Source organism: Lagenorhynchus albirostris, chromosome 7 (genome assembly GCF_949774975.1).
Source record: "Lagenorhynchus albirostris chromosome 7, mLagAlb1.1, whole genome shotgun sequence".
Taxonomy (NCBI): Eukaryota; Metazoa; Chordata; class Mammalia; order Artiodactyla; family Delphinidae; genus Lagenorhynchus; species Lagenorhynchus albirostris.
In genome coordinates this window covers 38,837,241-38,852,163 of record NC_083101.1, presented here as the reverse complement: position 1 = coordinate 38,852,163, position 14,923 = coordinate 38,837,241, and the positions used below count along the sequence as shown (strand labels likewise).

At 40.4% G+C, this 14,923-nt stretch overlaps 1 protein-coding gene across 2 annotated transcripts in view; it reads left to right on the top strand.

Annotated features, from left to right (window-relative positions):
- Positions 1 to 14,923, top strand: part of LOC132522859 (spermatogenesis-associated protein 31D4-like) — a 205,999-nt gene that overhangs the window by 146,175 nt on the left and 44,901 nt on the right. Inside the window, exon 4 of one of the 2 annotated variants that reach the window (XR_009541358.1) lies at positions 2,394 to 2,465. The gene's annotated coding sequence lies outside the window, so the exon portion shown is untranslated. Of the gene's footprint in view, positions 1 to 2,393; positions 2,466 to 6,624; positions 6,777 to 14,923 lie in introns of those variants that run through there. The other variant, XM_060153415.1, reaches the window with a different exon arrangement.

The window sequence follows — 14,923 nt, the reverse complement described above, 5'->3', positions numbered from 1 at the left end:
TTGTTGCTCTTCCTCCCTTCCTCCCTTCCCCAGAACCTTTTGCCTTGTCTAAACATTATGCTTTTATTCCAGGTTGAGCCCCGAATAAACTGATCTATGGTGGCGCGCACGGAGAGCGGCTTCCTGGGGATATTGGGAGGGCAGCACATTCCTTTTCATCTTCTCTTTTCTAAACAAATATATCTCTGTTTCAGTCTTTCTTCCCATGTGCTGAACACTCTCTGTTTCTTTCTTTCATCCATTTAGCATGTCAGTTTCTGTTCTGCTCGCATTAAAGCAATAGAGTCAAACCTGAGGTGAGGATGGGTGATTGCTTTACAATGTTCTTATTTTAATCAGCCCATCCTTACATTCATGTAGGAAAATTTCAACCTGAACAGTGACACAGAGGCTGCTGAAATCCAGATAAGAGTTTCTCTGATGTTCATCTGTTGAGGAGCTTGGCATGTAGAGAAGATACAGAGTTTTTTACTTTCAAAGTCCTATTCCAAGTAAGATAAATCCCTGCCCCTTAAAAGCAGTGGTTGCTAAAACCCTTAAAAGTGGTTGGGCAAAACGGTCCCCAGAGAAGATTGGCTACTTGTGGTTATGTATGAACATAATATCTCTTCAGTTATGAGGTACATTACATTTGCTAGCTGTGTGACTTTCTTTTTTCTTTAATAAATTTATTTATTTATTTATTTATTTATTTATTTTTGGCTGTGTTGGGTCTTCGTTGCTGCGCATGGGCTTTCTCTAGTTGTGGCAAGTGGGGGCTACTCTTTGTTGTGGTGCACAGGCTTCTCATTGCGGTGGCCTCCCTTTGTGGAGCATGGGCTCTGGGCGTGCGGGCTTCAGTAGTTGCAGCATGCGGCCTCAGTAGTTGCAACATGTGGGCCCTAGAGCGTGCAGCCTTTAGTAGTTGTGGCACGCGGGCTCAGTAGTTGTGGCGCACGGGCTTAGTTGCTCCACGGCCTGTGGGATCTTCCCGGACCAGGGCTCAAACCCATGTCCCTTGCATCGGCAGGCGGATTCTTAACCACTGCGCCACCAGGCAAGTCCCTAGCTATGTGACTTTGAGTAATTAATTTCTATGTAGTTCAGTTTCCTCATCTATGAAATGAAGATGATAAAAATAACTACCTCATAGGGTTGTCATGAGGAATAAATTTATCTTAGGACTTAACATTGGAAGTTCAATATGTGTTACCTATTATTATCATTCATTTAAAATGCTAGACCTTCTCTTTCTTATTTTAGTAGTATCCATTTGCCACCCATACATTCTTCCTCCCTCCTTTCCTTCCTCCCTCCCTCCCTTCCTCCTTCCCTTCCTTCCTTCCTTCTGAATGTGTTTATTTAGTAACTGGTATGTGCCAGACACTGTGCTAGGCTCTGGAATACAATGGTAAGCAAAAAGAGATAGTGTTCCTGCCTTTACAGATCTTACAGTCTAGTGGGGAGACCAGGTAGAAATTAAACAATCATACAAGAGTATATACATGTCCTGTGATACATTCTTTGAAGGGTTCATGAGCCGGTTGAGGATGTCAGAGGAGTTTGAAACATGGGGATTTGGCCTAACCAGGGAAGAGAGGGCATTCCTTAAGCATCCTTCAGGAGCTGATATGAGTTAAGAGCTAAAAGGTGAGTAGGAGAGACAACTTGGCAAAGCAGGGAGGGAGAAATGTTCCCAGGCGGTGGAATCTGGGTGAGGAGAGCAGAGGGAGTGAGGAGGGAGGAACATGATGCAATAAGAAAAGGGAAAAGGGTGGGAGGCACAGATTATGCAGAGCTTCTCGACCTAATCTACCAGCTAAGTGTTTGGAGCAATGGGGATCCAGAGAAAAAATTTAGGCTAGGTTTTACGTGTATGTGTGGGGTATTTAGACTTTAGCGGTTTTATTTGAGTTTCCAAAAGAGTGCTGTGAATGAATTACTGTGAACTAATACTGTGAATTAGTGAGTTACTGTGAATTAATGTAAAGACAGATTTGGAGTGGGCTAAACTGGATGTGAGAGACCAAGTAGAAGGGTCTTGCAGTAATTTACGAGAGAGATGACATCAGTTTAGACTATGATGGTGGTGGCCAAGGTGGAATGATGTGGAAGGACGTGAGTGGCCTTTAACGAATAAAATTCCTAACATTTGGAGATGGATGAGGTTAGGGATCGGGGAAGAAGAACCGGGTGCCGTGGATGACTTCATTAATCCTAATGAGAGTGAACAGTTTCCCTTTTGTTTCCCTTCAGTGCCCAAGAACTATAGACTGGTATAATATGTGGGGTCTTTATAGAGTTGAAATTGTTAGCAGACCCGAAACATTTGAGAAAGGCTGCTTAGGTGTGCTTTTTATTTAGCCAAAATAAAAGAGGAAGTTGACCTTCAACCCGTCTTTGTTTTGTTCCAGCAGCAGAAATCATTTTTGGTTGCTCTCTGACTTGAGTAAACAACACTCCCTGTCACCTTATCCCTTTGACGGTCAGTTCCACTGCTATATTTTCACTGGGACATGATTCTCACTGACAGGAGAAAGTTCAGCACCCAGGCCTGCAGCTGTGAAAATACTTGCTCCTCTCCAGAACTATTAGTACTTCTGGGAAACCTGTCACAGTGCCAACCACTTACTGGTCCTGAAGTGACCCTGTTATTTTGGGAGGTAGTAAAGGAAACGATATTTTAAAAACCCCAAGTGGTACTCTCTTTGGGCATTGAAAGGTGTAAGTGATAAAATGCTCACTATACTTAAAGGCCAGAGGTAAACGGGTGCTGGATGCTCCCCAGACTCCTTCTATGTGTCAGCAAAATATATCCGAGCTTGGTAAAATAACCCAGGACCGAAGCGTTCTCTTCAGTTGAATAATCAGACAACAAGAAGCAGTCAATTAGGTTAGGCAGAAGTTAGGCAGAAAAGCTAACTTCTTCTGTTCCTGATTTAGAATTTTTATTACAAATGAAACACAGTCCATAGGCAGATTTAAGAGCACAGGAAGAAGACTTTAGATTTTGAACTGCTGTCAGTGGAGCCCATGTTTTATTTCCCTTTGTCTCTAAGCACATCCACGGTTCTTGTCACATAGTAAATACTCAATGAACGTTGGGTGGATAAAGGATTCATGTATGTTTTCACGGGTATTTATAGGGTAGAGTGAGTTAATTATTTTTGTCCCAGTCTGTAGAGATGGGTGCTTCCTGTATTCCAAATTTATTTTGAATACTATTTAGCCACAAGGATGTTCTAAAATTAAATAATAAGGAAATCAGTTTTAGTACAATTTTACATGTTCTGCTAGATACACTTGCTGACCAGGTGCAGCTGTGGAGGCTCTCCCTGGAAGAAGCTTTTGCAACCTAAATTGCACTAGAGTGAGGTTATTGATGTGGGAGGAGGGAAAAGTAAGATGAAACTCACACCTTAATTTCTAGACAGGATTTCTATTCTAAAAACCAATTCCAAGCGCTCCTTGTATACCTGGCCCAGGCACTGGAGATTTACCAACGATTTGTGATTTGAAATGACCCAGAACAGGCCCAACGGTTCCCCTGTCCTTTGAAGCAGTTGATCTGTTCTCTTGACTGCTGGTCTGTACTTTCCCACCATCAGCTTCCTAGTCAGGACTCCATTCCTTCCGGTCTATCCTGTTGGAATAGGCTCTTTACCTTCATTTTCATGCTACTCTAGTCTTGACTTCTTGTTGCTACATTACTCTGTTGCTGGTTCTCAAATGGTGGTTCCCAGACCAGCAGCATTAGCATTGTCTGGGAACTTAACTCTTAGAAATGAAAATCCTTGGGCCTCACTCAAGAAGAAACTGGCCATGGGACCCAGCAATTTTAACAGGCACATAATCTCAAATGTGAGAACCACTGCTGATATCAAGCTCAGTTCTGAGCGTGTCACCTCTTTGCTCAACACCCTTTATTGCCTTCCTTGTCAGCGACCATGTAACCATGTGTTTGTATGTCCTTCTACAATAGAGCAACAGCTTCTGTTTCCCGATCCATGTAGGTATAGGTGTACCCACGCTCGCTCTCCAAATGGATTACTCCCCCTTGCCTCTGCTCTCCGGCCTTCTCTCTCTGTTAATGCTGGTTCCTCTGCTAGGAATGCCCCCCCCTTCCCTCTCCTTATAGAAACCTTACTCATTTCTTTGAAGGCCAGTTAAAAATTAATATTTATCGAAGTAATTCATACCTGTGACTTTAAAATCAAATAGTTTTGAAGGATTTATAAAGAAACATGACAAGCCCTACCCCACCTCGCAACCCCAATCCTTCTATCCCCCCAGTTCCATGCCCCAGGGAAGGCTACTTTAGCCACTTCTATTTTAGTTCTTCTTGTGTTTACTTCTATTTACATAACTAATATGCAACTACTTCTATTTAAAAGTAATTTAGAAATATTATCTATTAAAGGTAATTTGAAAATATTTAATATTAAATATTCTATTTAAAAGTAATTTAACAATATCATCTTGCCATGGTAGATACAATTTGAATAGATGAAATTTTATAGACAAAATTCAGTAGGTAAAATTTGGTAGACACCCCATTCCCCTCTTCATTTTTCTCAGTATATCCTCAATTAAATCTTGATTTCGTGCCAAGTTCATCTTGGAATGAAAGATGATTTTTTTTGTGGAATGTTTTCAGATACTGCCCTTTCCCTGCTCCTGTAGAACTCTGCATCTCTCCTGGTGCATGCGCACCCTTCCCTTGTATCACAACAATGATTGTATGTGTGTGTTTCCCATCCCAATTAGGTTGTAACAACCAGGGAAATCTAACCTGTCTTTTACTTTCTCCACAACCTCCCAGGGCACAGCACAGGGCCTGTGATATAGTACACACTGAGTAAGTGTGGCCAGTTTAACCATAAAGTAAAACATTTACCTGACCTTTGAAGCTTGGTGCTATGACAGCAGTACTAGGAATGAGTCTTTCCTTTCCAATGTGGTTTTCTAATATTACTGTGGAGAATATTAAACTGGAGTCAGGAGACTTGAGTCAGATCAGTCTTCTTGGTGACTTCCTCTAAGACTTGGGAAAGCATTTAATGACTTTGCTTCCATTTTTTTCATCTATGAAGTGTCAACAATAATATCTATGGACAGAGTTGTAGTGAGGCCCAAATGCAACAGCACATGTTATCAAATACAAGGTATTCCATTGATTTGGTATATTTAAAACAAAAACGCAAACCATTTTCTGGTTGCACATAGCACTATAAAGAACATTAAAGCAACCTTTAAAAAGAAAACTCCATTTTTAGATTATCCAGAGGGTCTTTCTTTCAAGGTCAGCCTAAAAGTTTTTACGGGGGAGTTGTATTCTCATTGTCTGAAATTTGAAGCAAGGAAGCACAAATGCTTCGTACCACTTGTCTATTCTTATCTGTTGATGAGAAATCAGCATTACTTCCAACCTTTTAGGCTTTGAAGGGATTTCAAGCTTTATCTTGATTTAATGGTTGAAAAACAACCAAAGGCACATTTTCTAAGAGCTTCCCTGGTCCTACTCATCAGAAAAGTGTGAGCTACTCTTCTATCAAAACTAATTAAACCGGGCTTCCCTGGTGGCTCAGTGGTTGAGAGTCCGCCTGCCGATGCAGGGGACACGGGTTCGTGCCCCGGTCCGGGAAGATCCCACATGCCGCGGAGCGGCTGGGCCCGTGAGCCATGACCACTGAGCCTGCGCGTCCGGAGCCTGTGCTCCACAACAGGAGAGGCCACAACAGTGAGAGGCTCGCGTACTGCAAAAACAAACAAACAAACAAAAAAACCCGAATTAAACCTTGGGCTTCCCTGGTGGCCAATGCAGGGGTTTGACCCCTGGTCCTGGAAGATCCCACATGTGGCTGAGCAACTAAGCCTATGTGCCACAACTACTGAGCCTGTGCTCTAGAGCCTGTGAGCCACAACTACTGAACCCGAGTGCCACAACTACGAAGCCCGCATGCCTAGAGCCCACGTTCCACAACAAGAGAAGCTGGTGCAATGAGAAGCCCGCACACCGCAACGAAGAGTAGCCCCACTCGCCACAACTAGAGAAAAGCCTGTGTGCAGCAATGAAGACCAAATGCAGCCAATAATAAAATAAATTAATTAAAAAAACCTAATTAAGCCTTAAGTGTATAACCAACTTTCAATTACCAAGGTTACTGGGACTACATGCATACATAATTATATCTTACATTTATATAGTGCTTTTAACTTCTTCAAAGCACTTTTCACTGTATTGCATATATAACATAGATGGATTTTTTTTTTAATCCACAAATCAGGTGAAAAAGAAACCTTTGATTCAATAATTTCAACTTTGTACCTTTCCAAAGCTATTAGAACTAGTAAAATTGTCTAGTAGAACTTTCATTGCTCTACTCTCTTCTTGACCCCTCTCAACTAAAGGCGAGAAATGACTGAAAGATTTGGAGGAATCTCCAGAGGAAAGGAACCCAAGAAGGAGAGGCAGGCAAGGACCTGCGCCATCCACAGACTAGATCATTAGTGCCAGGGTAATTAAGAATAATGGACTGTATATGTGATTATATCCAGAAGTCCAGGAAGAGATGAAAAAGCACGGGAAATGATGCATGAGTAGCAGTATTTACAGGACTCTTGTCATTGTCATTCACTCCACAGGCATTATTGAGTACCTACTGTATCCCAGGTACTTTCAACAAAGGGGATGGATACAGCAATGAACAACCCAGGCAAGACTGCTACTGTCATGGAAATGGCCTTTTTGAATGGTGAAGACATGCAATAAACAAGAACATAAGAAGACAAATCAGGTAAGTTCTGTTTATGGACTTTTATGAAGTCCATAAACACCAGAATGTGATAGTGAGTGCCTTGGGGAGGCCATGCTATTTTAGATAGGGTAGCCAGGGAAGGCCTTTCAGGATATTTGAGCTGTATCCTACAAGAGGAGCCCACCCTGTGTAAGTCTGCTAAACAGAATGATGGAATAAGTGAACTCATCAAGTTCAATGCTAGAGGGAGGGCCAGGCCCCACCAGTTGTGTGGTTATTCATTTTGTGTCCTTTTGTGGATATTCCTAAAATCCTCTCCAGGAGCCCTGATTTATTGCCTCTACAATGGGGGTTGCTAATTCTGATCACCTTGAGAGGGGTGCTCTGAGGAATAATGGGTAAACAATTGTGAGGAGCTATATAAATGCTAAATAATGATCACAGTAATAAGCACTTATTAAAGTCAGCACTGTGATAGGCAGCTCACGCTCGGATGCCTTGGCGAATGTGGAAATCGATGCTCCCTGCGAACCCCAGCACCATGCTTTAAAATAGAAAAAATAAATGAGCTGATGATCATGATATTCAGAGTGGTTAGTGATCAAATAACTGTCGTGAGAGAAAGCTGGTGTGTGAAGTGTAAAATGGGAGTAGCGAGATAATGGCACATTCCAGCCCAGAGCAGGTAGAGGGTAGCTGGTGAATGTAACAGGATGCTTGCTGGTACACACACCGCCCGCTGCAGAGTGGTAATTCTAACCTCATCAGGATGAGGCACTGCCACCACCACCAAAAGCACTGGCAGACGGAAAGTGGGATGAGAAAGAGCCGGATCAGCAGCATCTCTGCCAGCAGCCCCATCTGGCCCTCTTGGCCTTGGCAAGCCTCCCCAGGGGGAGGACTGAGAAGCCAGCACCAACGGGCCCTACCTTGGAAGGGCACCAAGGAAGCGGGGAGGGAGGGAGGGAAGGAGGCGAGGAATGAGTGTTGCATTTTCTCCTTTCTCAATGAAAGATCCCAGTTCCGGGAAAGACTTCAGTTGTCTTTTTTACCAGAGCCTCCCTACATAGTTAGAGACAAGAATCCACTCCCCTAGCTGCACCTCTTCCTTCCCTGCAAACCTCTCTCCAAAATATAACATTAATGTCACAGAAAAATTCTTTTTTTTGTGGGTCCTATCATCTCTTTAATATAAATGTGCGTGTGCCCGAACTTTCTTTCGTCTCCCACCTCATGCTGGCATACAACATTGTGTGAAGTGCACACACACACACACACACACACACACACACAAGCACACACACACATGTATACCCACGATCACGCAAGTCCTTTGTTAAGTACCAGCTAGGTTGTTATACAGTGTCTGTGGAGTGTAGGTCACATAGTGGAAAAGTTTAAATTATTGTTGCTGCTTCTCTGAAAAGCAGGAAAACAACAAAAAAAGAGAAGACAGTAAAAAAAGAAACCACTTATTTTAAGACTGATACTAAACACTTTGCTTCATTTTGACTGAGCAAGTCACCCCCACCTTTGGACAAGTAGAATGGAGGTGATCTCTGAGGTGCTAAGAGCCCCAAGTGTATACTTCATATTTTGAGGCTTGACTAGAAATTAGGGAGGTTAAAAAGAATATGGCAAGATAATCCCAGTCTTCACAAAATTATGGTTTAAATTGGGGTGAGAAAGGACCAAGCGCCTCACAAAAATCTCATTGATTTTAACCAAATGGAGAAAATGTTAAATGTTAAACACACTGGAATATTAATATCTAAAGAACTTTGGGTGGGCATGCTGCATGGGGCATAGTAAGTGCTCAGGAAATTTTCTGCACACGAGTAAGGCATTTCCAACCACCAGCATCTCAGGCTGCTTGAACCTAAACTCACTTATTTACATACACCATTTCTTCAAGTGCTCTGTTTCTCAAACTAGTCAATGGAGGAATCTGGGGAGAGCTGTCCTCAGTAGATGTGGTCATCTTCATGACCAAATCAGTCTGAATTAAGTTGGTTCATTAGCAGGACTGCCTAAATGGCTTCCAGATTTCGTTTGGTAAATATTTTAAATGCCTTGTTGATAATGGATTGGCAATAAGGTGGGAGATAAAGTCAGAAGGAGGAAAGGTACCTGCTCAGATCCTATGCTTTTAAATTAAGCTAACTCGTACTCAACCAAATCTAGTGCCAAACTCCAAGTAATCGTTCCCAGTTATTGTCTTGGATCCTTTATTTCACTTTATTTATTTATTTTTAAGTCTCTGTTTCTGCTTTTACCTGACACTTTCTTAACTCCCTTCTCCCGCCAGCTTCTGGCTCCGTGCTCACCCCTTTGGACTGGATGAGTAATTTTGTCTTTCCTGCTTGTCACCTTTGGCTCCTTCGAAAACGGGTTATGTTTATCTTCTGGCGCTGTCTGCTTTGGGCTGCTCAGAACTTTTCACCCTCCTCAGCCACGTTTTGGTCCCAGGACCTTTCCCTGCTTTGACCTGTCTCAGTGGCATCTGTGCTGGGCTTAACTCCTCCAGACTGGGGACATGGGCAAGAGGAGAGATCAAGCAAAGATCAAGCAAGGAAACAGGAAGAATATCTGGCTCAACTCAAACTGTACAGGGCCCTGAGGCCTTGCTGGTTGTACAATTTCTGCCTACTTATTCCTCTGCTTTTTTTTTTTTTTTCCCCTCCTCTCTCTGACTCATTCTATTTCAGTTTTTTTTTTTTTTTTTTTGCGCGGGCCTCTCACCGTTGTGGCCTCTCCCGTTGCGGAGCACAGGCTCCGGACACGCAGGCTCAGCGGCCATGGCTCACGGGCCCAGCCGCTCCGCGGCATGTGGGATCCTCCCGGACCAGGGCACGAACCCATGTCCCCTGCATCAGCAGGCGGACTCTCAACCACTGCGCCACCGGGGAAGCCCTCTGTTTTAGTTTTTATTAAGTCTTCACCTTCTAACTGGCTGATCCTCCTCTAGTACCCCTTTGTAAGACTTAAATGGGAGTGAAAGTAAGTGATATCCATTAGCCAAAATAAATTTGATAACCAGGAGAAATTGCTGAATCTTGAGTGTCCTTATAGCACTTATCAAATGCCATTTTACCAGATTAGTTGGTAAACGGCTGTGGTTTTCCAGAGAGTCTATTGATAGGTAAGTCAATAAATATTTGTCGAATGAATGAATGCATACTAGTTGTGTAGCACTGTATCAGGTATTTTAAATAATACAGAATATAAGATTTTGTCCTTGGCTTAAGAAGGACATCTTCTCATGCCCATTTACAAAAAGCCTGTTTTGAAATATTACCGAGGGCCAGACAAGTTTCACCATTTCTTCTAGAAAACAAGATGTCATCTCTTAACGCACAACCAGCTTCATTTGGGCAAAAGGGAATGAGAGCAAAGTACTGGGTAGGGCAGTAATTGACACCTCCAAGTTAATGGACTGTAGAATTTGAACATTGGATTTTTTATATTGCATCTTCAAAATGCATAAAAGATAAATGAATTGAATGAAGTGAGCACCTGCAGAAATGCCACCCATGTCAAGTAATACAACTTTGATATCACCCTAGAAGCCTCCACTCTCCTGTCTGATATAATAATATTTTACTTTTCTTTATAATTTTACCATATTTACAAATTTCCCTAAAAAGTTTAGTTTTACCCAATTTTGAAATCAAAAAAGATTAAAAAAGAAAAATAGCAATTTGCATGCACATTCAATGTTGGGCATGAAAAAGAAAACTAATTTTTTAAATAAGATTCAGAAGTGTATGATTTCATACATAGTAATTTGTACCTCTTAATCCCCTACCCTTATCTTGCCTCTCCCCACTTCTCTCTCCCCACTGGTAATCACTAGTTTGTTCTCTAGATCTGTGAGTCTGTTTCCGTTTTGTTATATTCATTTGTTTTATTTCTTAGGTTCCACATATAAAAGACGTTTACTGTTTAGTCCTTTTTTTTTTTTTTTTTTTTTGTGGTACGCGGGCTTCTCACTGCTGTGGCCTTTCCCATTGCAGAGCACAGGCTCTGGACGCGCAGGCTCAGCGGCCATGGCTCACAGGCCCAGCCGCTCTGTGGCATGTGGGATCTTCCCGGACCGGGGCACGAACCCGTGTCCCCTGCATCGGCAGGCGGACTCTCAACCATTGCGCCACCAGGGAAGCCCTGTTTAGTCCATTTTTATGGTGGCTGTTGCCAGTCACTCTACTCCTTTATACTTCAAAGGTATTCCTCCCAAAGCTACCTTTGGTCTTACACAAATGCTTTCCTGCACTCAATGGAACTTTGAAGGATACTGAGCTCATCTTGATGAAATGGATGTTGACATCACATGATCATCACAGTAATTATTCCTAATTTCTACTTTGCTTCAAAAGGTCTCTTCCCTTGCCCCCTAAATCTGTACTTTTAAAATGGTATCTACAACTTTAATTATACTTGACAATAAACTTCTCTTACCACAAAATCTGTTTTATCATGTATATACCCATCATTACCTTCAAATATCCTATTTTTAAGAAATCCCATTTATGTAGGGCTCCCAAAGAGTTATAATATTAGCAAGGGTGTTTTTAACTGTTTCTGTAATTGCTGTTTGTAATTATTGCAAATCAAATTTGTACAAATTATTAGATGCTGGTTGAATTATCTGTCAGACTGGGGTGAAATTGTCCTGTAAACCACTGTATGCTGAACAAATCTATAGAGTAGAAACTGAGATGGAATTTGGATTCCATGGACAATCAAATCAGATGCTGTAGTATTAACACATACTTTGGGTTCAGAATAATCTTGCTAATCACACTTCCAAATTAATCAGCTAATGTCAGTTTCCATGAAGAAGAGATTTTCTAGTGGGTCCTGGTTAGATAAGATTTGGGAAGGTTGAGGGCAACAGAGAAAGCTCCTGGTGAGAGGATTAGCTAGAGCACAGGACAGAAGACAACACTGAGAAGGCTATATTTGTAGATGAACTGGGCTATAAGTGCTATAATATAAACTTACAATTTTGCCACACTGCTTTGTGAATTAATTATTTTCCTTGATTCAGATTTTGTATTTTTCAAGATGTAATAAATAGTGAGATCTAGTCTCATTCTTCCGTGTGTTTGGACACAGTGAGTAGACTGCTTTGGCTGAATCAATAGTTTCATGCAGGGGAGATCTGAGAAACAATATTGGCAAGAAAAGTTAGGTCAGATTATGACAATCCTTAAAATGCTTATATTGGACTTTATCCTTCAGAAGTCATTTAGTGTTTATTTTTAATTGAGAGCAGCATGAGGAAAACAGTGTTTCTAAGGGAATAAAGACTCTAGGCAGGGAGATTAGGTAAAATAATATAGCAATAATTCAGGCGTTAAGAAATAAGATTGGACTAGGCTGGTGATGGTGGCAGTGGATTAAAAAGGAAGGGGAAGGTGCGACATTATAAGGGGTAGAATTTGGCTTCTTTCTCTGTCTTTTCAGCCACGTGGGCTTAATCCTGCTCACTCTCCTTTATTTATTTCCCTTCCCATTTATATTTTCTTTCTCTTGATCCTACTTTTTCTTTACCATTTTTTCTCTCTTTCCTTTGCCTGCATGAAAAAAAATTCTCTTAATACCTTACTATATAGGATGATGACTGAGTCAGGCAGATATCAAATGGGCGATATGGGTAGAAATTAACCATATGATTCACTAACTAATCAGAATATGTTGGTGCTTATAAATATATACATATATTTAAATATATATATTTACCTTTTATTTTCAGTTAGAAAGAAGGAAAGAAAGGAAAAAAAAGAGTAAATGGAAAAATGAGAGACAGAGGCTTTCATTTATTCATTCATTCATTCAAGAAGTGCTGTGTTTCCAGAGAATGAAATAGAGCCAAAGAAGTAGAAAATAGACAACAAAGTAATTTATGTTATTGTAATTTTATTATGTACTTCCCCTTTTAACTCGGCTGGATAAAGTAGACTTGCCAGGATGGGAGGCAAAAGACTAAGATGTGATGGGTAGTTTCCTTGCCCTCGCTTTTTGTCATGTTGTTTCTCTTATCAAAAGGTGGGGTCTAAATCTGTATTCCTAGGCCCCAGTGACTGGCTCAACTAATAGAATGCGGTGGAAGTGACTTTCTGGGACGTCTTAGGCTAGGCTGTAAGAAGCCTGGGTCTTTTGGAACATTTACTCTTGGAATGCTCCGTTTTGGAGCCCAGCCACCACTCTGAGAGAAGCCCACATCACGGCTTGTCCGTGATTTGGGCTGTCCTCCAGTTGGTAGCTGCAAACAATAGCCAGCATCCTGTCAGTCATAGGAGTGAAGCATCTTGACGTCCAGCCCCATTGAGCCCACAGGTGATTGCAACCCCAGCTGACATCTGACTGCACTTTCTAGGAGACCCCCAGCCAATCCCAATGAATCCATGGAACAATAAGAGACAAGAATAAACCAGCATTTTAAGCTACTATACTTTAGTGTGATTTGTTATATAGCAATAGATAATTCTTTCATCAATTGTTTGAAAGATTCATAATGCCATCCAGAATGCATGTATATTTTTAATGTTTTTTTTCTTTTAAGGATCACTTTATTACTCATTAGCCATGAAATTGAAATCTGAATTGATCTTGATCAGAAGTCTTAGGAAATATTTAAGCAAATATTTTAAGCACTATCATATTTTTAGTACTGGTTCAGGATAAAGTGACATAAATGTGACAGGAATATTGATTTGTAATCCGAAGATGGAGTTTAAATTCTAATTCTGTCATTCATCACTGTGTGACTTAGGGCAAGTTATTTAATATCTCTGATTCCTAGTTTCCAATGCTATAGTATATTTGAAAGCATTTAGTGTTGCCAGGCAAAACACAGATAGTCAATAAATTTCCATTTCTTTCCTTCTTATGAAAGTCCTCTGTAAGTGCAACCATGCTGAAGCTTAGCACATTATCCTACTGCTTACTAAAACTTAATATTGTTATTATTTATCAAATATTTCTCTTGATAAATATTTCATAGGCTTCTATAGTACTGCCTTTACTAGTGTGGTCTACCTTACCTTTCCTGTGGGATAACTTGTTTAATAGATTTTGGGACTCATTTCTGTTGCTAGATTCTCACAAAGGCAATTTTGTGGCAACCTTCTTTGGGTTTCAAGGACATGACCTTGTCTCACATCTTGAATGTGGTTCCCTACCCTAGTACAAATGTTAATATGTTAAGTGCATATCAAATAAAAATTTTAATTCAGTTCATCATATGTTTATGTATTTAAATTTAAGAATCAAATTGATATAATTGGTAACACCCATTTGCTTTGATTTGAGATGCCAAGTGATTGAAAAAAATTTTAATTTAGAAGAGCATTACCTTATTTGAATTTCTCATTTTTGTATAATTAGGGTGAACTAATTTAATTTGCAGTTATCCTTTTTAATGACTTAAATGATATCAGCTGAGATATTCAAGACCACATGATTAGTGGAGTTATCCTGACTATTACTCAGTCTCATAGAGTTGGAAAGTACAAGTGCAACTTGTGAAGCTTGGAGATGGAAGTTGTAAGCTTGATCTTTTCTTCATTAGCATATATATTTTTTTCTATTTTGTTCCCCTCACCTCGCTCTAAGCTGCTTTGTGTTTTCCAGAGGAACCACACACTGCATTTGGTGACGGTCCTCCTTTTCTAACTCTGTTCTGATTTTATGTCATTTTCACTCAATGTTCAGCTCACATCTCAGTTCTGCAAAGTATAGGCTTATTATTCATTTTGTGAGTTATGGTAGAAATCCCCAAGACAATGCTCTTTATGGAGACTGAGTTACCTTCAGTAAATACTTTTTTTGATGATGCATTTTAACGAGGCTTTAAAAAATTTTGACACCAGACTTCTGACTAAAGTAGCTGGAATCTATAGTTTTAGAATAGAGTTTTTCAAAATGCAGGTCTTGACCTATTAGTGGATTATAAAATAATTCTTGGGGTTGTGACAATCACTTAAAAGCAATGAAACAATGTGGAATAGATAATATTAGAATGCATTATATGTAATAAGGGTAAGGTATCATAAAACTTTTATTTTATGTTTGTATATATATACTGGTTTATGATAAAAATTATTCTATATATTTTTGTGAGTTGCTGTCAAAAGATTTTGAAAGCCACTGCCTTGGATTTACTTTTTACTTTTTTAAAA